Source organism: Giraffa tippelskirchi, chromosome 5 (genome assembly GCF_054371585.1).
Source record: "Giraffa tippelskirchi isolate mGirTip1 chromosome 5, T2T-mGirTip1v1.2.pri, whole genome shotgun sequence".
Lineage (NCBI taxonomy): Eukaryota > Metazoa > Chordata > Mammalia > Artiodactyla > Giraffidae > Giraffa > Giraffa tippelskirchi.
Window position 1 is genome coordinate 144,192,393 of NC_137279.1, and position 27,059 is coordinate 144,219,451.

General features: G+C 39.0%; 1 long non-coding RNA gene across 1 annotated transcript in view; it reads left to right on the top strand.

The window, feature by feature from the left end:
- The first annotated feature begins 246 nt into the window (after positions 1-246).
- The window catches only part of LOC145505974 (uncharacterized), a 44,851-nt gene continuing 18,038 nt past the window's right edge, over positions 247-27,059 (top strand). The window contains exon 1 of the long non-coding RNA XR_014053416.1: positions 247-402. This is a non-coding gene — a long non-coding RNA (uncharacterized LOC145505974). The remainder of the gene's footprint in view (positions 403-27,059) is intronic.

The following is a 27,059-nucleotide window of genomic DNA, read 5'->3' on the forward strand; positions in this document are numbered from 1 at the left end:
GGGATTGAACCTGAATCTCCCACATTGCAGGCAGATTCTTTATTGCCTGAGCCACCAGGGTACTTCAATTAAAAATAAATAAATGAAAGCGGGAACATTGACATGGATTCTAGATATTTAGGGGCTAAAAGATTCCATCTTCTTTCCATCTTGAACCATGTGTTTATAGGATGTATTGGGAAGTTTGAAAGAAAGATTTACTAGGAGGAAATGCCCTTGAGAACTGTGCCTGTGTTTACTTTTCAGATGCGTGACAATGGCAAAAGAACACACACATCTTTACAGAAAGGATGGCATCAGAAGTTCTGAGACTTGGCTGCCATGTACACGTGGGCAGTTGGGCACTGCAAAGACTAAATGAAGTATGAGCATATTAAATAACATGCCCAGATCATGGGACTGGTAAGTGTCAGAATTCCTAGCATAGTGCCTGAAAACCAGTAGACTATCAGTAAATAGTTACTGAATGAATGAAAAACAGAGTCCAAACCCAACTTTCCATTCCAAGGACAATGTTGTTTCCATTTGGATAGTGTCTGGTTCCATCTTTAAAGTCTTTCATTAATCAGGATTGAGAGAACAGGCATTCTTAATTTTCCATGTTATCTCTGAAACAGACATGTCATGTTTTGATAGTGAATAATCCCGTCAGAACCATGCTAGTATGAAGTTGGTAGGAACTTTGTCAATCTGAGCCCCCGCCCCATCGTGGGTAAACAGCAGGCCACAGTCGTCCTGGAATTTCTTTTTCTTTTGTCAATGGAATAACAAGTGAGTGTAAAAAGAGTTTCAGTGAATATTGGGGGAAAAAAAAAGAATCCCACTTGAAATGATTGTGTTGCTGTGAGTATGCTGTATGGACCAAAGTGTGGGTCTTCCATGCTGAGAAAAGCAGTGTGATCAGATAGGGAAACACAACTCATAATTGAGTGGGATCATTCCTGAGATTCATCAGGTAAGTTAATTCAGGATGCTCCGTGGTTTAAAGACCACTGATCACCATGGAATATCACTCTAATGCAACCTGCCACAGCTTAGAGTTTAGCATAAAGTTAAATAACCTCTCCAAGGATGTTATCTTAATCAAGTAGCATAAAAGAACTTGTTTACTAGTAAGGCAGGCCCTGAGCAAGTGTGGGGAGAGCACTGGATAAGCACTCTACTTAGTATTTAATAGGGGGAAAATGGCTTAATAAAGTCTCTTTTGCATTTTAAAATCTGAGAAATTCTCCCTCTCTCTTTCTCCCTATTTTTCTGTCTTACTCTCAGCCTTTCTGCTTCCCACCTTTCATTTCTCTTCCCCCTCTTGTTTTCTTTCTTGAGCTGACTGTGTCAGTGAAGTCTCTCACGCAACTCTTCATGCAAGAAATGGAACCATTGTGCCCATTGAAAGTTTATAAACTTCTTCCCCTTGGTTTATTTCAGTAGTAGTCTCTCTTCTCATCATCTTTTTGAACAACAGAATAATATTTGTTTCTTATGAGTGCAGGCAAATGCTTTGCTACCTACTTGTCTTCTGGCTTGCTTATGGATTTGAGGAATTGAGGTGGGGAAAACTCTGACCTAGAACATATGAATGGGCAGAGGCAGAGGGTGCCAAAAACAAGCCCAAAATCTATGTTTCTGCTTCCTAGGCCAGAACTGATTTATTAAACCATGTAGGTATGCAAGAGGCCATCACAGCTCTGATGTGATATGTTAATTCTGACAGGTAAGAGAAGGGTTCAGTTTCATTCCACTTCTGTTTCCTTCCATCTTCCTTTCATTATGGTATCACATAGCCAACAGGAGGCAGCACATAGATGAACCAATCTCAGGAGGCCTGTATCCATGAAGGGACTCATCACAGCCAGCCAGTGGTCTGGTCCAGACTGGGATTAGATTTTTCAACTTCTCAAGCCTCAGCATCCCTCTTCTTTAAAATGGAGGAATTGGTCTAAAGTGTTAAAAGATCTCCAAGGTCTTTCTAGCTCTTCAAAAACCTATTGAGCCTGAAGTATGATTTTAATTATTCTGTTCACCTAGCATCCATCACCAACACAGCGTCTCTGATTTTCCCTTGTATGTATTTATTGTCTTAAAGGTGCCATCCACCCATAAATTTTAGCAACTTAAAATGGAATAAGTGTTGTCACATATCACATTTGAATAGTGTCTCTGTCATACAAAAGCATACAGTTCTCTCAATGGGGTAGGATGGAAAATAATTCCTTAATTTGTTTAGGTTGTAGTTGTATGTGAGGAGTTGTGAAGTGTGTAAAGGAAGATAGGAGTTGAGAAGTGTTATAGAAAATTTGACAGGGACACACTGCTATGTTTAAAATGGATAACCAATAAGGACCTACTGTATAGTACAGGGAATGCTGCTCAATGTTATGTGGCAGCCTAGATGGGAGGGGAGTTTGTGAGAGAATGGGTACATGTATACGTATGGCTGAGTCCCTTTGCTGTCCATCTGAAACTATCATAACTTTGTTAATTGGCTATACTCTAATATAAAATTTAAAGTTTTAAAAAAATATATTAATTTAAGTGAATAGAAAAGTTTCTGGCAAGGAACTTATTTCTTAAGATTGTCACTTTTTTGAGCAGTTTATTATCAGTTATAAACACAGACTTCAAAATGACAATTCAGTAGCCACATTCAGGTAATTTTATTCTATAAATGAACTTGAGGGCTAGGTGAAAACTAGATCTTTCCTGGAACCAGGCAGAAGTGCCCTCGTTAACCCCACAGCTTGTGGGTGATGCATTTTCAACCATGTCCCACACGAACAGGTCACGTGGGAAAAACATCATCTTGGTTAGAGCCATTTTCATAGTTTAAACAACAAATCCTACAGCCCAGAGGTTACTTGTGGGGCATAAGATCAGTGAATAGAACACCAATCTAGAGAGGCTTACAAATCTGGAGAAAATTACCTTCAACTGCACAAAAAGCATTATGAATTTCAAGAAACACCCTTCTTATTTTTAGAATTCTATGACTAACACGCTACTTAACCTTGAGATGCAGATATTCCAGGAGCTATGGTGTGGTCCAGCATTGGCATATTTAACGATAAAGCTGTTAGTCAGAGACAGATTTATATGAGAGCTATTATGTTATTCTGATATTAAGATTAAGAAAGAAAAATATACGTAGGCGAGAAAGCAAATCAAGCTTTGTATTTTGATCTGAGAGAGATTGAAAGACATTTTCTAAGGCAAAGAATTCTCCTAAGTTCCTTTGGTTTGAATGAATTGTCCTCTTCCTACACTTTTAAAGCCTATTTTGGGTGCCAATTATAAGTTTAGAAAAGCTTTTTAGTGGTATGGTTTTTACTTGATGAGACTGACTTCGGCAGCCATCTTTTTTCCCTTTGGTTTTTGCTTCTGACACACATGTATGACCTTTCAGCTTAAGTTTTACAACCTTTTAAAATAAAGCCTTGTCTGAGATACACAAGAAGGTGCTGCCTCCAGCTGGGAGTGAGCGGGTCTCTGCCCCTGCCCTGAATGACTGAATCAGGTTGCTGTTGTTCAGTCACTAAGTGTGTCCAAGTCTTTGTGACCCCATGGACTGCAACAGGCTAGGCTTCCTTGTCCTTCACCATCTCCTGGAATTTGCTCAAATTCATGTTGATTGAGTTAGTAATGCCATCCAGCCATGTCATCCTCTGTTGTCCCCTTCTCCTGCCCTCAATCTTTCCCAGCATTTAGGTCTTTTCCAGTGAGTGAGTTCTTTGCATCAGGTGGCCAAAGTATTGGAGCTTCAGCTTCGGCAGCAGTCCTTTCAACGAATATTCAGGGTTGATTTCCTTTAGGATGGACTGGTTTGATCTCCTTGCAGTCCAAGGGACTCTCAAGAGTCCTCTCCAGCACCACAATTCTTTGACACTCAGCCTTCTTTATGGCCCAGCTCTCACATCCATACCTGACTATGGGAAAAAACCATAGCTTTGACTATATGGACCTTTGTTAGCAAAGTAATATCTCTGCTTTTTAAATATGCTGTCTAGATTTGTCATAGCTTTTCTTCCAAAGAGCAAGCATCTTTTAATTTTCTCTCTCACCATCCTCTGTGATTTTGGAGCCCAAGAAAATAAAATATGTCACTGTTTCCACTTTTTCCCCATCTATTTGCTATGAAGTGATGGGACTGGACTTTTGGCCTTTTCATACTTTTCATGGGATACTCCAGGCAAGGATACTGGAGTGGTTTGCTTCCCTTCTCAAACTAATGAGGTTAGAACTCACATTTGGAGTCAGTGTCAGGAGAGTGCTTGTGTAGTATGGAGAGCATGAAGGAAGGTGTTATAGCTGAAACTTCCTTATCTGAGGTGCTAACTTGGAGTTGTAGGCTGTTAATATCTCTATGACCTTATTCCTCCTCTTCACTTCCCTCCCTTTTAAAGGAGGGACATAAAAACCAGCAATGCATCCAGTACCAATATGAGATCTCCTGGTAATTCCCCTAGGTCCTTCAAAATACCTCCTTTGTTCCATTTTAGCTCTTTCTAGGCCCTCAGTAATCAATATGATTTCGGTGTTGACCACAGAAGAACTGTACAAAAAATATCTTCACAACCTAGATAATCACGATGGTGTGATCACTCACACTAACCTATAGCCAGACATCCTGGAATGTGAAATCAAGTGGGCCTTAAGAAGCACCACTACGAACAAAGCTAGTGGAGGTGACAGAATTCCAGTTGAGCTATTTCAAATCCTAAAAGATGATACTGTGAAAGTGCTGCACTCAATATGCCAGCAAATTTGGAAAACCCAGCAGTGGCCACAGGACTGGAAAAGGTCAGTTTTCATTCCAATCCCAAAGAAAGGCAATGCCAAAGAATGCTCAAACTACCACACAATTGCACTCATCTCACACGCTAGTAAAGTAATGCTCAAAATTCTCCAAGCAAGGCCTCAGCAATACAAGAATTGTGAACTTCCAGATGTTCAAGCTGGTTATAGAAAAGGCAGAGGAACCAGAGATCAAATTGCCAATATCCGCTGGATCCCTGAAAAAGCAAGAGAGTTCCAGAAAAACATCTATTTCTGTTTTATTGACTATGCCAAAGCCTTTGACTGTGTGGATCACAGTAAACTGTGGAAAATTCTGAAGGAGATGGGAATACCAGACCACCTAACCTACCTCTTGAGAAACCTGTATGCAGGTCAGGAAGCAACAATTAGAACTGGACATGAAACAACAGACTGGTTCCAAATAGGAAAAGGAGTATGTCAAGGCTGTATATTGTCACCCTGCTTATTTAACTTATGTGCAGAGTACATCATGAAAAACGCTGGGCTGGAGGAAGCACAAGCTGGAATCAAGATTGCTGGAGAAATATCAGTAACTTCAGATCTGCAGATGACACCACCCTTATGGCAGAAAGTGAAGAAGAACTAAAGAGCCTCTTGATGAAAGTGAAAGAGGAGAGTGAAAAGTTGGCTTAAAGCTCAACATTCAGAAAACTAAGATCGTGGCATCTGGTCCCATCACTTCATGGGAAATAGATGGGGAAACAATGGAAACAGTGAGAGACTTTATTTTGGGGGGCTCCAAAATCACTGCAGATGGTGACTGCAGCCATGAAATTAAAAGATGCTGCTCCTTGGAAGAAAAGCTATGACCAACCTAGACAGCATATTAAAAAGCAGAGACATTACTTTGCCAACAAAGGTCCATCTAGTCAAGGCTATGATTTTTCCAGTAGTCATGTATGGATGTGAGAGTTAGACTGTGAAGAAAGCTGAGAGCCGAAGAATTTATGCTTTTGAACTGTGGTGTTGGAGAAGACTCTTGGGAGTCCCTTGGACTGCAAGGAGGTCCAACCAGTCCATCCTAAAGTAGATCAGTCCTGGGTGTTCATTGGAAGGACTGATGTTGAAGCTGAAACTTCAATACTTTGGCCACCTGATGGGAAGAGCTGACTCATTTGAAAAGACCCTGATGCTGGGAAAGATTGAGGGCAGGAGGAGAAGGGGACGACAGAGGATGAGATGGTTGGATGACATCACCGACTCAACGGGCATGGGTTTGGGTAGACTCCGGCAGTTGGTGATGGACAGGGTCATTTCCAAGGATAGAAAATATGAATCTCCAACAAGATAAAGAAGATCATAAGAGAAAGAATGTTGACCCAAGGAGACAGTGGAGAACAACCGAGTTAGACAGAGGCTGGATGGAGGCATGAGGAATTAGAACATTTAGAGAAGAAAACAGAAAGAAATCTCAAAGAGAATTCTTGTGTTAGAGATGACCTCCCAATATTCCACCCCCTTGATTAGTGAAAACTGCATTTTATCATCATTACTCCCCAAAACTTTTAGTAGAAACCTTTAGAGTATTAAACACTGCTTGTACATAATTTCCATTTGCTTAAACTTTTATTGGTGGTGGTAAAATGTGTATAATATAAAATTTGAAATTTTAATCATTCTTGAGGTACAATTCAATTCAGTGTTATTAATTACATTCACAATGCTGTGTAACCATCAATTTCCAAAATGTTTCATCTCTCTAAATAGAATATCTAACAATTAAGCAATAACTTATCATCCTTCTTCTCCCCAACCCCAGTCTCTGGTAACCTCTAATCTACTTTCTGTCTCTGTGAATTTGCCTATTCAAGTTATTTCATGTAAGTGAAACTATACATCTGTCCTTTCACATCTGGCTTATTTCACTAACCAAAATGTTTTCAAGTTTCATCCAAATGGTAGCATGTATTAGAACTTCATTCTTTTTTATGCATAAATAGCATACCATTACATGTGTACACCACACGGTACTCATCTATTCATCTGTGATGAACATTTGGGTTGTTTCTACATCTTGATGCTTGTGAATAAGATCAAAATTCACCAAACTTGGAGGCGGGGCTAAGATGGCGGAGGAATAGGATGGGGAGACCACTCTCTCCCCCACAAATTTATCCAAAGAACATCTGAACCCTGAGCAAACTTCACAAAACAACTTCTGAACGCTGGCAGAGGACATCAGGCATCCAGAAAAACAGCCCATTATCTTCGAAAGGAGGTAGGAGAAAATATAACAGATAAAAAGAGAGACAAAAGAGTTAGGGACGGAGACCCGTCCCGGGGAGGGAGTCGTAAAATAGGAGACGTTTCCAAACACCAGGAAACCCTCTCACTGGCGGGTTTGGGGGAAGATTTCGAATCTCAGAGGGCAACATAACTGGGAGAAAAAATAAATAAAACCCACAGATTACGTGCCTAAAGGCAACTCCCAGCAAAGAATCCCAGACGCTCGCATCCGCCACCAGCAAGTGGGGGCTGAACGGAGAGGAGCGGGCAGCGCTGCTTAGGGTAAGGACTGGGCCCGAACGCCCTGAGGGCAATCTGAGGGAGCTAACGTGAGATAGCAACCTAAACTGTGGGACAGCCAGAGAGAGAGAACTATCCCGTGAAAAGCCCAAATTGAAGGCACTGCCGGCCCGCTCATAGAACAAAGGACTGAGCAATACCAGAGGAGAGCTAGCCAACTGCGGACCCCCCCCCCCACCTCCTGCCGGACGCAGCAGGCAGGCGGGGCCAGCCAGAGCCGGAAAGGGGCAAACTCGGCCCCAGAGAGGGCACCCCCTACCAAAAACTGCAAACAGGCTTCCAGTTTCTAAGCAAAGACTGCCTGAGATCCCGGAGGCTCGACAGCCGCCAGGAGGGTCGCAGCCAGAGACCAGCTCCCCAGAACTGACGCAAAGCACACCGGAGCCGGGCGTGCCCGTAGACCAAGGTGGGGACCAGGGAGGTGATAAGCCGCACCGCCCCAACAGGGGAGATGGTGCTCGCCAAACTGCTGGCTGCCTGAGCTGCTCCGACTGGGGATCGGCACAAACTGCAGACCCAACCAAGTCTGTGCCTTTGTGGAGTACCCAGGAACCTGAACCTGAGCGGCTTAGACCTGGGAAGTGCATGCATCTCAGGGCCCACTCCCCGGCAGAGTAACCTGAAGCCTGAGCAGGGCAGACTGGGAAAGCACACACGCCATAGCGGGGGCAAACCCAGTGCGGCGGAGACACTGCGAGCTCTCCACACACACGCCAGGGATATTGGTTTGCAGTGTTCCTCCCTCTCCACAGCACAACTGAACAAGCAAACCTAAAGAGATCACCTCCGCCCCTTTGTGGTAGGGCGGAAATTAGACACCAAAGAGACCTGCAAACAGAAGCCAAATAAACAGAGGGAAGCGCTTTGGCAGTGACAGGCCAACAGATTAAAATCCCTGTAGTTAACACCAACTGCATCGAAAGGGGCCTATAGATCTTGAAAAGTATAAGAGGGAACAAGGATCTATCTGAGACTAAACAGACCCCACACTGCTCACAACAGTTCCAGAGAAAGTCCTGGATATATTTTTACTAGTGTCATTTTTTTAATAATTTTTTTAAATTAAAAAAAATTTTTTTCTTTTTTCTTTAAGTCCTCTATTACACCTTTAATTTTCATTTTTATAACCCACTATTACCTTGCAAAAAAAAAAAACCCTATTTTTAAAGCAAACTGCATACATATATCTTATACTTTTTGTGATTTTGTTTTCTTTTTTCTTTTTTTATATTGTATTTTTTTTAGAGTCTAACCTCTACTCTAGATTTTTAATCTTTGTTTTACATATTTGATACCAATTTTGTACATTTAAGAACCCAATCTTTAGTACCCATTTTTACTCAGGAGTGTGTGTTTACTGGCTTGATTTCTCTCTCCCCCTATTGACGCTCTTTCTTCTCCCCCAGGGACCCTCTATCTCCCACCCTCCTCCTGCTTTCTCAACCCAATTCTGTGAATCTCTGAGGGTGTTCTGGGTACTGGAGAACACTTCGGGAACAGAATACTGCCCAGATCTCTCTCTCCCCTCTTCATTCCTCCCTTTCTACTCATGCTCACCTCTATTACCTTCCTCCCTGCTCTCTATGTATCTCCATGAACCTCTCTGAGGGTTCCAGACTGTGGAGAGCACAGAGGGAAGTGCTTACTGGCTAGACTGCTCTCTCCACGTTTGAGTGCCCCTTTTCTCCTCCTGGTCACCTCAACACCCCCACCTCCCCACCTCTCCATGTAACTCAGTGAACCTCTCTGGGTATCCCTCACTGTGGAGAATCTTTTAACCATTAACCTAAAAGTTTTATTATCGATGCTGTATGGATGGAGAAGTCTTGAGGCTACTGCAAGAATAAGACTGAAAACCAGAGGAAACATTAATTAATAAGAGATCATCCAAGAGCCTCCACATATACACTGAAACCAAGCTCCACCCAAGAGCCAATAAGTTCCAGAGCAAGACACACCACGCAAATTCTCCAGCAATGCAGGAACATAGCCCTGAGCATCAATATACAGGCTGCCCAGAGGCACACCAAATCCTTAGACATCTCAAAACTCAATACTGGACACTCCATTGCACTCTAGAGAGAAGAAATCCAGCTCCACCCACCAGAACACTGACACAAGCTCCCCCAACCAGGAAACCTTGACAAGCCACCCGTCCAACCCCACTCACAGTGAGGAACCTCCACAATAAAGAGGAACTTCAAACTACCAGAATACAGAAAGGCCACCCCAAATACAACAATCTAAACAAGATGAAAAGGCATAGAAATACTCAGCAAGTAAAGGAAAATGAGAAATGCCCACAAAACCAAACAAAAGAGGAGGAGATAGGGAATCTACCTGAAAAAGAATTTAGAATAATGATAATAAAAATGATCCAAAATCTTGAAAACAAAATGGAGTTACAGATAAATAGCCTGGAGACAAGGATTGAGAAGATGCAAGAAATGTTTATCAAGGGCCTAGAAGAAATAAAAAGGAGTCAATATAGAATGAATAATGAAATAAAGGAGATAAAAGACACTCTGGAGGGAACCAACAGTAGAATAACGGAGGCAGAAGATAGGATAAGTGAGGTAGAAGATAGAATGGTGGAAATAAACGAAGCAGAGAGGAAAATGAAGAGAGAGGGAAAAAGAAAAAAGAATCAAAAGAAATGAGGAAAACCTCAGGGACCTCTGGGACAATATGAAATGCTCCAACATTCGAATCATAGGAGTCCCAGAAGAAGAAGATAAAAGGAAAGGCCATGAAAAAATATTCGAGGAGATAATAGTTGAAAATTTCCCCAAAATGGGAAAGGAAATAGTCACAGAAGTCCAAGAAACCCAGAGAGTCCCAAACAGGATAAACCCAAGGTGAAACACCCCAAGACACATATTAATCAAATTAACAAAGATCAAACACAAAGATCAAATATTAAAAGCAGCAAGGGAAAAACAACAAGTAACACACAAGGGGATTCCCATAAGGATAACAGCTGATCTTTCAATAGAAATTCTTCAGGCTAGAAGGGAATGGCAGGACATACTTAAAGTAATGAAAGAGAATAATCTACAACCCAGATTACTGTACCCAGCAAGGATCTCATTCAGATATGAAGGAGAATTCAAAAGCTTTACAGACAAGCAAAAGCTGAGGGAATTCAGCACCACCAAACCAGCTCTCCAACAAATGCTAAAGGATCTTCTCTAAACAGGAAACACGGAAAGGATGTTTAAACACGAACTCAAAACAACAAAGTAAATGGCAACGGGACCATACTTGTCAATAATTACCTTAAATGTAAATGGGTTGAATGCCCCAACCAAAAGACAAAGACTGGCTGAATGGATACAAAAACAAGACCCCTATATACGCTGTCTACAAGAGACCCACCTCAAAACAAGGGACAGATACAGAATGAAAGTGAAGGGATGGAAAAACATATTTCATGCAAACGGAGACCAAAAGAAAGCAGGAGTCGCAATACTCATTTCAGATAAAATAGACTTTAAAATAAAGGCTGTGAAAAGAGACAAAGGAGGACACTACATAATGATCAAAGGATCAATCCAAGAAGAAGATATAACAATTAATTATAAATATATATGCACCCAACATAGGAGCACTACAATATGTAAGGTAAATACTAACAAGTATGAAAGGGGAAATTAACAATAACACAATAATAGTGGGAGACTTTAATACTCCACTCACACATATGGATAGATCAACTAAACAGAAAATCAACAAGGAAACACAAACTTTAAATGATACAATAGACAAGTTAGATTTAATTGATATTACGGACTTTCCACCCCAAAACAATCAATTTCACCTTTTTCTGAAGTGCACACGGAATTTTCTCCAGGATAGATCACATCCTGGGCCATAAATCTAGCCTTGGTAAATTCAAAAAAAGTGAAATCATCCCAATCATCTTCTCTGACCACAATGCAGTAAGATTAAACCTCAATTACAGGGAAAAAAACTATTAAAAATTCCAACATATGGAGGCTAAACAACACGCTTCTGAATAACCAACAAATCACAGAAGAAATCAAAAAAGAAATCAAAATATGCATAGAAATGAATGAAAATGAAAACACAACAACCCAAAACCTATGGGACACTGTAAAAGCAATGCTAAGGGGAAGGTTCATAGCAATACAGGTGTACCTCAAGAAACAAGAAAAAAATCAAATAAATAACCTAACTCTACACCTAAAGCAACTAGAGAAGGAAGAAATGAAGAACCCCAGGGTTAGTAGAAGGAAAGAAATCTTAAAAATTAGGGCAGAAATAAATGCAAAAGAAACAAAAGAGACCATAACAAAAATCAACAAAACTAAAAGCTGGTTTTTTGAGAAGCTAAACAAAATTGACAAACCATTAGCCAGACTCATCAAGAAACAAAGGGAGAAGAATCAGATCAACACAATTAGAAATGAAAATGGAGGGATCACAACAGACTACACAGAAATACAAAGGATCATAAGAGACTACTACCAACAGCTATATGCCAATAAATTGGACAACTTGGAAGAAATGGACAAATTCTTAGGAAAGTATAACTTTCCAAAACTGAACCAGGAAGAAATAGAAGATCTTAACAGACCCATCACAAGCATGGAGATTGAAACTGTAATCAGAAATCTTCCAGCAAACAAAAGCCCAGGACCAGACGGCTTCACAGCAGAATTCTACCAAAAATTTAGAGAAGAGCTAACACCTATCCTACTCAAACTCTTCCAGAAAATTGCAGAAGATGGTAAACTTCCAAACTCATTCTATGAGGCCACCATCACCCTAATTCCAAAACCAGACAAAGACACCACAAAAAAAGAAAACTACAGGCCAATATCACCGATGAACATAGATGCAAAAATCCTTAATAAAATTCTAGCAAACAGAATCCAACATCATATTAAAAAGCTCATACATCATGACCAAGTGGGCTTTATCCCAGGAATGCAAGGTTTCTTTAACATCCGCAAATCAATCAGTGCAATACACCACACTAACAAATTGAAAGATAAAAACCATATGATTATCTCAAGAGATGCAGAAAAAGCCTTTGACAAAATTCAACATCCATTTATAATAAAAACCCTCCAGAAAGCAGGAATAGAAGGAACATACTTCAACATAATAAAAGCTATATATGACAAACCCACAGCAAACATTATCCTCAACGGTGAAAAATTGAAAGCATTTCCCCTAAAGCCAGGAACAAGGCAAGGATGCTCACTTTCACCACTGCTATTCAACATAGTTTTGGAAGTTCTGGCCACAGAAATCAGAGCTGAAAAAAAAAATAAAAGGAATACAGATAGGAAAAGAAGAAGTAAAACTCTCACTGTTTGCAGATGACATGATCCTCTACATAGAAAACCCTAAAGATTCTACCAGAAAATTACTAGAGCTAATCAATGAATACAGTAAAGTTGCAGGATATAAAATTAACACACAGAAATCCCTTGCATTCCTATACTCCAATAATGAGAAAACAGAAAGAGAAATTAAGGAAACAATACCATTCACCATTGCAACGAAAAGAATAAAATACTTAGGAATATATCTACCTAAAGAAACAAAAGACTTATATATAGAAAACTATAAAATACTGATGAAAGAAATCAAAGAGGACACAAACAGATGGAGAAATATACCGTGTTCATGGATTGGAAGAATTAATATAGTGAAAATGAGTATACTACCCAAAGCAATCTACAGATTCAATGTAATCCCTATCAAGCTACCAACGATATTTTTCACAGAACTAGAACAAATCATTTCACAATTTGTATGGAAATATAAGAAACCTCGAATAGCCAAAGCAATCTTGAGAAAGAAGAATGGAACTGGAGGAATCAACCTGCCTGACTTCAGGCTCTACTACAAAGTCACAGTCATCAAGACAGTATGGTACTGGCACAGAGATAGAAATATAGATCAATGGAACAAAATAGAAAGCCCAGAGATAAATCCACACACCTATGGACACCTTATCTTCGACAAAGGAGGCAAGAATATACAATGGAGAAAAGACAATCTCTTTAACAAGTGGTGCTGGGAAAACTGGTCAACCACTTGTAAAAGAATGAAACTTGAACACTTTCTAACACCATACACAAAAATAAACTCAAAATGGATTAAAGATCTAAACGTAAGACCAGAAACTATAAAACTCCTAGAGGAAAACATAGGCAAAACAGTCTCTGACATAAATCACAACAGGATCCTCCATGACCCACCTCCCAGAATATTGGAAATAAAAGCAAAAATAAACAAATGGGACCTAATTAAACTTAAAAGCTTTTGCACAACAAAGGAAACTATAAACAAGGTGAAAAGACAGCCTTCAGAATGGGAGAAAATAATAGCAAATGAAGCAGAAGACAAACAATTAATCTCAAAAATATACAAGCAACTCCTGCAGCTGAATTCCAGAAAAATAAACAAACCAATCAAAAAATGGGCCAAAGAACTAAACAGACATTTCTCCAAAGAAGACATACAGATGGCTAACAAACACATGAAAAGATGCTCAACAACACTCATTATTAGAGAAATGCAAATCAAAACCACAATGAGGTACCACTTCACGCCAGTCAAAATGGCTGCTATCCAAAAGTCTACAAGCAATAAATGCTGGAGAGGGTGTGGAGAAAAGGGAACCCTCTTACACTGTTGGTGGGAATGCAAACTAGTACAGCCACTATGGAGAACAGTGTGGAGATTCCTTAAAAAACTGGGAATAGAACTGCCATATGACCCAGCAATCCCACTGCTGGGCATACACACCGAGGAAACCAGAATTGAAAGAGACGCATGTACCCCAATGTTCATCGCAGCACTGTTTACAATAGCCAGGACATGGAAGCAACCTAGATGTCCATCAGCAGACGAATGGATAAGGAAGCAGTGGTACATATACACAATGGAATATTACTCAGCCATCAAAAATAATACATTTGAATCAGTTCTATTGAGATGGATGAAACTGGAGCCCATTATACAGAGTGAAGTAAGCCAGAAAGAAAAACACCAATACAGTATACTAATGCATATATATGGAATTTGAAAGATGGTAACGATAACCCTATATGCGAGACAGAATAAGAGACACAGATGCATAGAACAATTTTATGGACTCTGAGGGAGAAGGTGAGAGTGGGACCTTCTGAGAGAATAGCATTGAAACATGTATATTATCATATGTGAAACAGAACACCATTCCAGGTTCGATACATGAGACAAACGCTCAGGGCTGGGGCGATGGGATGACCCAGAGGGATGGGAGGGGGGAGAAGGTGGGAGGGGCTTCAGGATGGGGAACACATGTAGACCCATGGCTGATGCATGTCAGTGTATGGCAAAAACCACTACAATATTGTAAAGTAATTAGCCCCCAACTAAAATAAATAAATTTATTAAAAAAGAAAAAAAAAGAAAAAAAAATTCACCAAACTTTTAAAACTTATAATAGCCATTTGCTAACAAGTTGTTCTTCCTTGCAAGTTTATTTCTTTGCGGGACAGTTTTATAATACATTTTCTGGGGAAAATAATTTCCAGATCATCTTGAATGCTTAGTATGGTGGGAAACACATTCTTGTTTTGAAGTCAGCAAAATCACTTCTGACCCTGTTCTAGTTGCACCAAGATGTGGAGTTATCACACCACAAGATTACTGTGCTAGAACCCGAATGAAACTGGATGATAGTGCTCAGTGTTGAGCCCCAAAACATAAGAGAAGTGAGATTCCAAGAAAATAATGATTGGCTGACTTATACCTGAGAGTTAACTGGGTGAACTATATGGCTTTAGAGCTAATCATGAGTCAGTCAGAGATTCATATAGGGGACAGAACTCTTGAAATACTTAAAGCAAGACGGAATTTAAGATGGAGAATTTGTTCCTTTCAAAGTTCTTAGAAGGACTTATGGTGTGGGTACTAGAAGGTTCTAATGGGTTCTCAAACCATTCTCTAGTGACTCCCAGGGTCACTACTATCACTGGAGGGAAGAATTCATGCTCTTGTCTCCTTGTGATCCAGGGTTCTGTACCTAGAATCATTGCAGTCGGTGCCGTTCCTGCCTTGATCATCTCTGTGACACTTGTCTGAAACATCTACAAAGTTGGAAACATGGATTCTGGGTAGTATCTGCAGGAATTCTACAACTTTTTCACATTCCATAACTTTGTTTGCCAGCAGAAGCAGCAAAATGGACCATCTGTCTCACTTTCACCTAAGTTCCTTTACTCAGACCTTGGGAGCATTTGCTCAAACATAGTAGAACAAACTGGGGTAACATTGCACTTTTCTCTCCCCAGATGAGTCTGATGAACACCAGAGACAATTTAGGCTGAATCAAAGGTTATTCACTGAGGGATAAATTGGGAGATTGGGATTGACATATATTCATACTACTATATATAAAATAGATAACTAGTAAGGACCTACTGTATAGCACAGGGAACTCTTCTTCTCAATACTCTGTGATGACCTACATGGAAAAGAATCAAAAAATGAGAGAAAAAAGAGTGGATATACATAAATAAATGATTCACTTTGCTTTATAGCAAAAACATACAACATTTAAAATCAATTATACTCCAATAAAAAATATTTTAAAGAAAGATCATGCATCCGATGATGTAGTTTTCTTTCTTTTTCAACAGAATAAAAATAAAAATAGGTTGGGAGTTCCCTGGTGGCCTCGTGGTTAGGATTCCAGGCTTTCACTGCCGTGACCTGGCTCAGGGAACTGAGATCCCACAAGCCACAATGTGTGGTAAAATAAAGTAGAGATAGATTGGATTGTCTAGGGCTGTTCACTGTTATTTGAAGTTTGGAAAGGAAATTGAAAGTTTAGAAAGAGATCTCATTGCTTTGTAAATAGTTTTTTAAATTACAAACTTAGAGATGGTGATGATATGTAGTAGTATTTCCATGGTAGTGAATTTAAAATGAGTGTCTGGGTCTGCATAAGCAGATAGAGAACTCTGTGATTTTGTAGAGGAGTTTCTCCTGGAGAAACTAGGATGGAGTTTCCACAATAGAAAACTTAGCATTTCAATCAGAGCCCACCAAGCTCTGGAATGACCCTCACAGTTTCTGAGGAAGAGGTTCTAAGTCAAGGGCTCTGAACACAGATCTGCCTCTTTCTAAAAGGATGCAAATTTTCCTCATGTCAAAAGGGCTTGAAAGTACCCCTTCTACCTAACTTTCTCTCAAAAGATGTTGAAAAGTCCAGGTGCGGTAAGAGCTTTGATAGTATTTTATAAAAACAAGGAAAAGCTATCCATATAGATGCAAAATTCCACATGAATCATAAACTTTTCTTTATTGCCTAAGTATAAAATAGCAGTCTTGCTGCAGCCCTTCTGGGGGTTGGTCTACTGTCTGTGTCATAAGTGTGTGTTGGGGAGAGGAGTACTTCTGCTTCCTTCCTTGGGGATATCTGCTAGAGTTTCACTGGTTAGTGAGTTTGGTAAGAGCAGGGCAGGCATGACTGAGCACTTCCTCTCTCTCTCAGAGCTGGCTTCCCTCAGGAAGTACACAATCTGCTTTATTCCTCCATGTTTATAGTTTTGTAGGGAAGAGGTAAGAGCCTTTAATGTTCAGTTGCATTCCATCATTCTTTGAGACTTTATTCTTTGAAGTTCAGTTTCTCCTTGGGAATTCACAAGGGAGATGGCTTAAGTCTGAATATGTGGCAGTGTTTTTTTACTGGAGAGTCTTTAGGTTGCAGAATCAGTAAAGAGCTAAATTAGCCATGGTGATGGAAATGATTTAGGTTGGGGAACCAAATGACAGAGTGAATCAGCCTTGGGTATAGAATGACCTTGTACTGTCCTCTCCTATTCTGTTCTAGTCAACTTCAGAGTTTTCAAACAAAAATGAAATTGCCCACTAGTGGTTGGTAAAGGGTGATTTCTTTCTTTCATGGAATAACCACAGCCCTGATCGACCCTTAGGTTAGGGAATATCCAGAGAGAAACTAATTTTTCCAGCTTCAGATTTCTGTAGGATGAAACCTCAATTAATCAATGCAGCTGGGGGCATTAAGTTCACAATGTTAAGTTCCTTCCTCTCCCTGGGGTCTTTGGAGGCTGTAAGTGACTGAATGTATAAATTATGCTCTGGTTGGCTCCTCCCTTCTAGGACTAGCCTGTGGCTATTCATCAATTCCAATGATTGTGTACAGATAAATAAGGAAGTGTTAGTCACTCAGTCCTGTGGACTCTGTGACCTCATGAACTGTAGCCTGCCAGGCTTCTCTGAACATAGGATTTTCCAGGCAAGAATCCTAGAGTGGGTTGCCATTGTGGATGGATGCTGCTGCTGCTGCTGCTAAGTCGCTTCAGTCGTGTCCGACTCTGTGCGACCCCATAGACGGCAGCCCACCAGGCTCTGCCATCCCTGGGATTCTCCAGGCAGGAATACTGGAGTGGGTTGCCATGTCCTTCTCCAGTGCATGAAAGGGAAAAGTGAAAGTGAAGTCGCTCAGTCGTGTCTGACTCTTAGCGACCCCATGGACTGTAGCCTACCAGGCTCCTCCGTCCATGGGATTTTCCAGGCAAGAGTACTGGAGTGGGGTGCCATTGCCTTCTCCGCCTTTCATTATAACAAGCTACAATTCAATAGCAATTCAAACTGCAAAACCATATACTATATGGTACAGAAATATAAGCCAGAGAATCATCAACAGGAGAACCAAGGGAAACTTGGTATTGATCCTCTAAATCCTATACCTACAATACTACTGTTGACGACAGAAGACTGGAGATTGACATCTCGTTTGAAAAGTACCAACAGGACCAGTATTGATGCCTGAGTAGAAAAATTATGCTGGTTTCAGAGTTGCTTAGAACCTAATTTTGTTTTAAGTAAAGAAACTTAATTACATGTTTATTTTTACATTTGCTTTTATGATTATGAAATGAAAATGCTTTTACTTTTATAAGTGTGCTGTAATATGAAATGGGTATGTTCACCATTTAATTAAACCAAGAGACTTACTAAATGTACTGTGCAGTGACTCAAAAAGAACCATTAAAGAAATGAAAAATGTATATGTAAATATTCTAGAATATCTTATAAAACTGATTAATTTATAGCATTAACTTTTTAAATACAGTAAACACCTCACTATTCTGTATTTCACAGATATTTTCATCCCTTTCATAGAATCAATTTTTTTATTTTACCACCACCAAAATTCTATTTACACAATGAATAGCAATGGGGAACAGCCCAACTACTACCCTCATAAAACAAAATATTCTGATTTTAATATACACACAATCAATCCTAACCTCAAATTTGAAGAATATGTGAACTGTAAGAAGTAAAATAAAAAAAAAAAAAAAAAGTAAAATCAAAACTGATTGCAGCTCAGAAACCTAAATAAAGTGCCACAGACAAAAAAAAAATTACTGCTTCATATTCAAAGGCACAAGTTCAGTTTCATAGATCAGCTGGACTCACTGCATTATATTGCAGGAGAGAGATGTTAAGAAGTGACCTTGGGATCCTGCTCTCCAGATGTTTCAAGGACCCATTTTTTTTATTGCAATTACCTCTACTTCTGATAAATACCTAGCTTATTACACACTTGATATCTCTGCTCTTATGAGACTCTACTTGAAGCTCTTTTGAAATTTTAGGGCTGTAGATAATATAAGGAAAAAACTTAAGAAGATACAACATGCACAAAGGGTTAACAAATACTGCTTCCTTTCTGATGCAATGCATAAGAAGGTTAAGAAACTATCATCATATACCCTAAGTTTGAGGACATACTTTCAGAGGTTTAAAATGAGAAATTCAACAAACCTTATGTATTTATTTTCAGATCACAAAAAAAACTTCTAACTAATTTGTAATATACAATATATATACTCCACAAGTAACTATGGACAGATAAGATATATATCCATTATCAATTCCCTTACTCTTTTAACTAAAAATTAAGTTTCTCTTTCTTCTGGTCATAAAAATCTGGTTTGGGGTGTTTTAAAAAGTTCAAAGTCTGTTTAAATCAGGACAAAGTATGACAATACCCACTTGGCCAGTATACCTAACTCACCAGTCTCTAATATCAGTTTCCATCAATAATCTGCCTGCCTTTTGGGTCTTTCTTGTTTGTTTTTTTTTCCTTTACCTACTTATAGAATTCTTTAGAATAAGACCTGAGTGTCCATATGAAATTTTTAATATCCAATGGTGACTTTTGAGCATAGAAAGAAATTGGTTTTATTTATATTTACCTGGGTTTTAAACTAATTCTTAGTTGATTAAAATTAGTCATAATTTTAAAATCCGGTTTTCTTTCAGCCTTTAACTAGCAAGTCCTGTTATTCTAGTTATTAATTTAGTAGTTTTGGCATAAAATAGAAACAATTTTTCAATGTCTATAAACTCAGGATAACAGACTAAATTTGCTGTGACTGTTGTCAACTGGACCACGCCATCCTTCATTACTTGCTCTACAAAAATCAATCCTAAATGAATTCTTGAAATACTGTGTTTTTTGCCAGTGGCCTGACATCAGTAGTGGGCTCTGCAGAGACACTGTAACAGGAAGGGGCTTTTCCTCTTGAAAGGCTCCTGCACAAATGCAGTTTCTCCATGTGCCCATCTACTGTGCTGTGAGTGGCTTCTCCAAAGTCTAGACCTTTCTGTGAAGATTGATTCTCCACGTCCACTTCCTCCAGGGTGGGTGGTTCCTCCAGCGCCCGCTGCCCGCTGTGTACACCTGGAAGCCAGCATCTCTCCTCAGAGCCCCCTCAGGTTTCCTAGCAGGATGCCTCTGGTAAGATATCCCTGTAAACAGCTTTCCATTCTGGAAAGTTTTACCAGTAGAGCTCCACAGCGACTTCTCTTCCATCCAGTGAGACTTCTTCACCAAGGTCTGCATCTCAACCCAGGGTAGGCCTCTTCCAGTGTGCTCTTACCCTGGTGGCCTATAGTCCACGGGTTGAAAAGAGTCAGACACGACTTAGCGACTAAACAACGACAAAGGATAAGACTACTTCTTATATGTACCATTCCTTTATTCTTTATGGTGCTTTTTCCTTCTTACTAGACAATCCCTTCTTCAATCTTCCTTTGTAGATATAACTCTTTTCAACTATGCCTGCAACAATTTCTGTATGAATTTTTTCTCTTGATTGGACCCTGACCGATACATACCCTTTTAAAAAAGGAGTCCTCTTTACAGACTTAATTAATAAAATATGCTTAGACTTTTCAACTTCATTTGTATACTGAATACATTTAATTTTCTTTTATAATCTTTAAAATGCCCAATAGGGAAAACTGAAAATCCTAACCAGCAAAATCTTCTCAAATACTTAAGCAATCCTTATAAATTTAATAAGTTAAACTTGTATAGGAAATTTTGAATTCACATAAGCATTCTGATTTGTTGATAGCCAACTTCTTGTAGAGATTTCAATTTAAATCCTAATTCTAGAATCAATTACTATTTAATTTTGGCAATAGAAGGCTAATCTTCCAGACATGATATTTTAATTTTAATTATCTTAAATACTATAATTATTTTTTTTCTAGTACACTCTCTTTTTTAACCTTTTAATCAAGGTATAATTGACGTATAACATTATATTAGTTTCAAATGTACAATGTAATGATTCTATATATATATATATGATCATTTTAAATAAAAAATATGGATTAGCTTGAACTAGACAGCAGTATTTACACTGTAGTTTTGAGTTGCTTATTCATTTTTTACTTATTTCCAAACCTTCCCAGAGTGGAAAAGATATTTAGTTAGCTATGAGACAATTTAATCTCTAGTTAGCTGAGGTTATTGTGTCGGTATTCATATTCATGTTATACTCACTATCTTAGACAGGAAATAGCCTTACCCTTTTTTTATATATATATAATTTTGGCTGTGCTGGGTCTTAGTTGCAGCTGGTGGGATCGTCCTTTGTGGCATGCAAACTCTTAGCTGCTGTGTGAGAACTCTTAAAATGCTGCAGGCATGTGGAATCTAGTTCCCTGACCAGGGATTAAATCCCTGCCCCCTGCATTGGGAGCGCTGAGTCTTATCCACTGGACCACCAGGGTAGTCCCCAGTCCTATTTATTGATCAAGATTTTGAGATCACAGGGGAGATATAGGGGCTAAATTCACCCAAATCATTCTTTCTGCAGCATATACAGATATGTTTAGTCCTTTTTAAAAATTATTCCCTATGTCAATAAGGAATTTGAAGGTCGTACCTCTACCAATTCTTCCATGTGATTTGGGTAACAGGAATTCTTATATTTTCACTTAAATTTCAGTTGTGCGTGTGTACTAAGTTGTTTCAACTCGTGTCCAACTCTGCCACCCTATGAACTATAGGCCGCCAGGCTCCTTTGTCCAAGGGATTCTCCAGGCAAAAATACTGGAGTGGATTGCCATGCCCTCCTCGAGGTGATCTTCCTGACCTAGGGATCAAACCTGCGTCTCTTAAGTCTCCTTAAGAGACAAACCCACGCTGGCAGGCGGGTTCTTTACCTTCTCTCAATTCTTGATGGCGTTCTGAACGTCTTTAGTAATGAGTCACAATTTTGAAGACATTTTCATGCTATTTGGTTAGATTATGCATTCCCTTTTATAACATTAAGTTTTTGTTTTTCTTTTTCTGGTTTCTTAAAGCCTCAGTTCCAAAGTGCTGTTAATGGTACCTTAAGCTGACACAGAAAGCTGGAATCCTGCTGTCTGAAAAAAAAGTAGTAGGATTGTGAAGTGAGCTGAGGAAGAGTGTGTAAACATTTTCTTCCATTTCCATTATATCTGTATTTCTGAAATCAGGTTGTGGGACACAGTGAGCAACTGGACAGGCCCCATGAAGACTGAGGGTTCAACTCTTGTCATTACTATTCTTTATGCTATCTAATCTGTTTACATCTCACCCTAAGGTAAGACTGCTTCTCATACCTGCTATTTCTATATTCTTTAGAGTTCTCTTCTCTTGGTTTCCTCAGTCACACTAGTCTTGGGGACCACTGAGAGCTTCTGTATTTGACTTGTAGCCCCTTGGTTTTGTCATCAGGATCCAAAACCTGGCCTCATCCTTTTCTCAGGGTCTCAGAGTAGCTTACATATCTTTAATTTTTTAAACTGCTATTTATTGAATACTTTATCTTCTAGGCTCTGTGATAGTCACATGACATAAATTATCTCATTTAACTCTCACCATGAGGTAGCTATTTTCACCACATTTTTATAGATGAAGAAACTGAGACACAGACACATACATGACTACATCGTGCCAGGTACTCTGCAAGGTGCCAGGAATGGAGAGCTGAACACACAGGAGTCCCTGTCCTTTTAGAGTTTATGGCATGGTGAGGGGGTGATATACATTATACACACACACACACACACACACACACATATATATTTATTCTGTAATCAACATGGAATTCAACCAAGGACTGCAGGGTAAGGAAGGCTTCCCTATTTTAACTCAACTCCAGTATGTTTGCTAGTAAAGCAAACATAAAGTTCCAATTAGTTGAGAACTGTTAAAAGTATATGAATCAGACAGAATTGGATTCAAATCCTAGCTCTGTTTTTCAATATCTGTGTTAACCTACCTGAGCTTCAATTTCTGCATTTGTAAAGTGGAAGTGATGATGACGTGGTGATGGTGATGACAGAGATCTCATAAAGGATTAAGTGAGATGATATATATAGATATTTAGCACAGTGTCTGGCATCTAGATTGATTTCCTTTTCTGTTCCACTTGCGGTTGTCCAATTTTGTCCTCCATCTTTGTTGGGAAGTCTTAACTCTTGATTTCCAGTCCCCTTCCTTTTGGAAAGACCTTGGAAACTGCATGCAAATAAGATTCCTAAAGGTGCATCAAGCCCAAACTCCCCGAAGTGGGAATGTAGATTAGATGCCCACTTCACAAAGGACCCTTATGAGAAAAAGTTCCTCGCAATGAGACAAAGATTCATTAACAAACAAACAGAAAAGCTTATCTCCCGCTGCACCCTTGCCAGTTAGCTGGCTTTTCGCAGCCTGGACTGATTCCTTGGGATTCTACCTTTTTTAGGAAAGTTTAGAGGTTTCTGCTCATTGCCATTCATCACGCAGCGCCCTCTGCTCACTGTGCAGGTTGTAGCAACCTCGCTGAGCCTGCCAGCCCAGGACGCAATTACTGCCAATTGCACTGGGACATTTTGTGTGAAAGAATGCCCTGTTACAGATCACACGGAGGGAAGCAAAACACTGATTATTTAATTTGCATTGTTTCTCCATGAATCTAAAGAAACTCCCTTCTGCAAGGAGCATGGAGACAAAATGATTAATATAGAACAGCCAGAATACAATGAAATAAACCTAGTTTCTTAAAAGAGTGAGGGAAACTCAGGGAAGCAGAAGCAGTCATAAAAAACCATGTTATTTAAATAATACTATACCTCTCCTGCCTTATCATTCTGATTACATTAAACTAATCTACAAAATTGAAAGGTAATGGCAGTATTTCCTTAAAGCACATTAAATAATAGTGTCAAGATGCAAATTTATTCATTAAGTATAGATGAGTGTGTTAAATATTCATGAATTGTTGCTCACAGTACATAATTAATCCCATGGTCTTTGTGTCCAAAGCACTGAGAGAATAAAGGGGTTGTACCACCACTATTATAAAATGATATCGTTCCTCAAAATAATGCTCAGGACAAAGGTCAGACACCTAGCAGATCACAGTCTGGAACTTCATTTTATCAATACATTACATTGTGTTTTAATAGAAACACAGCTACCCGATGACATACGATTTATTTTTCCAACTCCTGCTGACTGAAAATCTAGGTGAAAAATAAATATTTCAGGCTTGAAGAGGCTCTTATTTGGCCAAAATATACTAGATCTGAGATTCTCTTTGTTTTTGACCTTGGGCAAACAGAAACATGTTATGGAAGTCCCCTTCTTAAGGAGAGAATTTTATGCTTCTATCTCCTTTTCTAATCCTTTCTTTCAAACAAACAAAAAAAGACTAGTCCTTTCATTTGGGATGGAGCACTCTTGGTTTTAGAATCTCTTGAAATTACAGCTCAGTTCCTCTAAATGGTCCATCTCATCTAGGGCCCTATGGAGTCTGAAAATCATTTCTCTCCTTAAATGGCTAATATATTTTTGTAAGTTCTGGGAAGTTAAGGACACCTGTTCCTTAGTGTTGCTTATTTACTTTCTAAGTTACTTGTATCACTATTTAGATTCATGAGTATTGTGGTTGAACTCTGGGGAAACTCACAGGTGCAAAGTAGCAAAAAAGAAAAAAAAATTCAGATTTTTACCAAAAGTCAAAGAAGCTGTAAGTATTTCTCTTTTTATGTCTAAGTTTAATAGTAAACTTTGTGGGCTTTGAAAGTTTTAAAACTAAGAACCAGATTCTTTCAATTATGTGACTTATCAAGAATGAACTAGATATACAGGATGTCTTTTATGTAAAGCTACACAAATATATCTTTATGTCTGAGTGTAGACTGTCTTCTTGTTCTTAAGTCTTTACTTTCACTTTTGGTTATATATCCAGAAATGAAATTGTTGGATCGTCCAGTAATTCTATGACTAATATTTTTTAATTAATTTATTTTAATTGGAGGCTAATTACTTTACTTTTGCCATACATCGACATGAATCATTTTAAAGAATTTCCATACTGTTTTCTACAGTTACTGGACCATTTTACACTCCCACTGGCAATACACAAGGGTTCCAGTTTTTCTACCACCTCACCAACGTTTATTTTCTTTTTCTTTTCTCTTTTTTTATAATAGCTTTCTCTCTGGATGTGAAGTGCTATCTCACTGTTGGTTTTGATTTACTTTTCCCTTTTGCATTTCCATAATGACTAGTGATATTAAGCATCTTTTCATGTGCTTACTGGTCACATATGTCTTCTTTGGAGGAACATCTATTCAAACCTTTTCTTTAATGCAACAGTAGCTGTTTAATTCAAGATCTATTAACAACAGAAAAATATGTATTAAAAGGGCACAGTAGTTTTTACTTATAGAAATTCCAGTACATGTTGCTTTCTCTTTTATTCTTTTTGTACTTTTTTGAATATTTTTATAACATGTATGCATCATTTACTTTTGTTTTTTTGATTTTTGTTTCTAGATTTATTATAATTTTAGCCTTTAGATTTAGGTCTATAACGTATAACAAATAAAGAGTGGAAAAACATCTGCAAACCATATATCCAACAATGGACCTACATCTAAAACATATAAAGTTTCTCAATGCATTCTAAACACTTTATAATGAACCAAATATTTGAATGGACATGTCATCTAATAAAATATGTAATGGTTAATAAGAACACAAAGAGATTGACATTGTTCTTCATCAAAGAGATGCAAATCAATACACACAGTGAGATACCACCACGCACTCACCAGAATGACTGCAATCAATAATACAGACAATATCAAGTGTCAGAGAGGATGAGGGAAAACCAGAACCTTCATGCATTTCTAATTGGAGTGCAAAATAAGGCAGCCACCTGCAAAACATTTGGTAGTTCCTCAAATAAACGTAAATTCATCAGATTCCCCAACAATTCCACTTCTAGAAATTTACCCTCCCTCTCAAAGTGAAATCGTATGTCAACACAATGAGTTGTGTGTGAATGGTCAGACCACCACCACTCATCACAGCCCAATACTGGAAAAAGTCTAAATGTACATCAGCTGACTGTGGACAACAAAATGTGGTTAATGTTTTCAAAGCAATGCTACTTCATAGTAGATAGAAACAGACTCTTGGTACGTAATATAGCATGAGTGAATTCCCCAAATGTATATTAAATAAAAGAAGACATACACAAAAGATTACATATTATATGACAGTATGTATGAAATACCCAGAAAAAGCAACTCTATAATGACAGGACATAGATCAGTAGTTGTCTGGAACTGGTGGCAAGAGAAGATCCTGGAGAAGCTTGTTAAGCTGATGGAAATGTTCAAAAACTGTACCGTGATGATGCAGGACTTGTTAATTTACTGAAAGTCTTTGAACAACTCTACACTTAAAATGGGTGAGTTTTCTGCTTCAGTCATGTTTGACTCTTTGCAACCCCATGGTCTATAAGCACACGAGGCTCCTCTGTCCACGGAATTCTCCAAGCAGTAATACTGGAGTGGGTTGCCATTTCCTTCTCCAGGGGATCTTCCCATCCTAGGGATCGAACCCAAGTCTCTTATGTCTCCTTCATTGGCAGATGGGTTCTTTACCACTTGCACCACCTGGGAAGCCTTACAGTATACAAAGTGAAAGTGAAAGTGGCTCAGTAGTGTCCAACTATTTGTAACCCCATGGACTATAGAGTCCATGGAATTCTCCAGGTCAGAATAGTGGAGTGGGTAGCCTTTCTTCCCAACCCAGGGATCAAACTCAGGTCTCCCACATTGCAGGCAGATTCTTTATCAGCTGAGCCACAAGGGAAGCCCAAGAATACTGGAGTGGGTAGGGTATCCCTTCTCCAGCTGATCGTCCTGACCCAGGAATCCAACCAGGATCTCCTGCATTGCAGGCAGATTGTTTACCAACTGAGCTATGAGGGAAGCCCTACAATATACAAATTGTATCTAAATAAAGCTGTATAAAATAATCAGCAAAAGGTTTGAGGTTTGACATACAGTAAAACAAATTAGGCAATACATTGGAAATTGATGAACTT